Source organism: Cupressus sempervirens, chromosome 9 (genome assembly GCF_028749045.1).
Source record: "Cupressus sempervirens isolate cs-2001-9-10 chromosome 9, ASM2874904v1, whole genome shotgun sequence".
Classification (NCBI taxonomy): domain Eukaryota; kingdom Viridiplantae; phylum Streptophyta; class Pinopsida; order Cupressales; family Cupressaceae; genus Cupressus; species Cupressus sempervirens.
Genome location: NC_143126.1, coordinates 472064511 through 472066180, shown reverse-complemented (window position 1 = coordinate 472066180; position 1670 = coordinate 472064511). Strand labels below are relative to the sequence as shown.

The window sequence follows — 1670 nt, the reverse complement described above, 5'->3', positions numbered from 1 at the left end:
CTAGAATAGAATCTCGTCTGCAATCATTAGAGTCGATTCTATCCTTGTTGCACAGTCATATTTGGAAGATGGGTATTTTCTATGGACACATGTTAGATTGCCCTGCCCTGCCCTACGATGGTACTCCACAATCATCTTGGCACATTCCTCAAGTTGGCCTTCTGAGTAGCCAACATGATGTTCCATGGTATTGTTCCAATAAGGATCTCTGTTTAGTGTATATTGTTTTGTTTACACAACTACAACTGCTACCATTGATGGTGGGTGCCTCAACATTTCATACTTCACCAGACAGCTCTCCATGAAGAAGAAGGACAATGTCCCCAACTCTTTATCAAGTTCAGCTGCATTGAGAAATCTCTTCATGAAAACATAAGGGGTTGGTACTATCATATTGAATCCCAATACACTGAGCATTGATTTTTCCATTTGTAAAACTTCTTCTTTAATGTAGGCTTTGTCTAAAATTTGGATGAAATCATCAACTACAAGAATAGAGACCTCATACTTGCAGGCCAAGAGCATAGTAATAACCCCTACTAGCCGTAAATGCTTTCTCATTACCTTTTCTTCTGAGAGGTATCTATCTATAATGTTGATAGTCAAGAATAGTGTTTTGTCTAGCAGCTCAAACTTCAAATATATCTCAATGAGACAATCAATTAGAATACCCCTCATTTTCTTATTTATATCTGTTTGCTCCCACATATAATCTTGGGGAACACAACTAAGGTGCTCCCTTTCTCTATACATAGTGTTAATTTCTTGTACATAATCTGAAATGGCCAATTGTTTTTTACCATCTTTCTCATCAATATTTGACATCACCATTGGATCAACTAGATCTTCCATTTCCACTTCATGACATTCATTGGGTTGAAATGAAGAAAATCCATCTAGGTCCTCCATATCAACCTCAGACTCTTCAACTTCATGTATATTTTTATCATAATGAGTATCCTGTACCAAATGTTGATTGTTTGCCAATGTAGCAATACAATTCCTGGTCACAGGGTGATCAATTGGGAAAAGATTCTTGGCACCAATTGCTTGAGGATTTCTTCCATCAACATTACCAATATCAAAAAGGCTCATTCGCCCTTTACCCTCCATTTTAAGGTCTTTGTTATAGGTGGCCTTGACGTTGTCAATCCTGTTCTCAACACACCCTCACACTTCCTGCCAGGCAAAAGACATGGTAATGAGCAGGGAAATTTGAAAATTGGACTGACTTTTCCTTCTTGTTTTGATTTTTCTAATGATATTTAAGAGGGTATTTGAAAATGGGACTACAAAGAGAAAAATGTAGAGGAACCTTGCAGTCTGATCCACCCTTTTCTCTTTCTTAATCTGAATTTGAATCAAGTTCAATATCAGAAGATTATAAATTTTCCCTTAACTTATGAACAAATTCTTCATCATCATCATATGTATTAAACCCATTAAATCCTTTTTTAGAAATTTCATTTTCATCAACAACATCCACAACTTCAACGATCTCCTCCATGTCAGATTGATTTGCAAGCTTATCTACAGCTAAAAATGGGCTTGCCACATGAAGAGTGCCCACTAGTTTATCATTGGTTTTGATCATTTTTCCAAATGATTTTTGCAACTTCTTACATAATAATTCTACATTCTATTGCCCTGTCACAAATAAAAGTATACCA

General features: G+C 36.2%; 1 pseudogene; it reads right to left on the bottom strand.

Annotated features, from left to right (window-relative positions):
• On the bottom strand, nt 1–1197 carry LOC149539369 (G2/mitotic-specific cyclin-2 pseudogene; annotated as a pseudogene).
• Between the last annotated feature and the right edge of the window lie 473 nt (nt 1198–1670).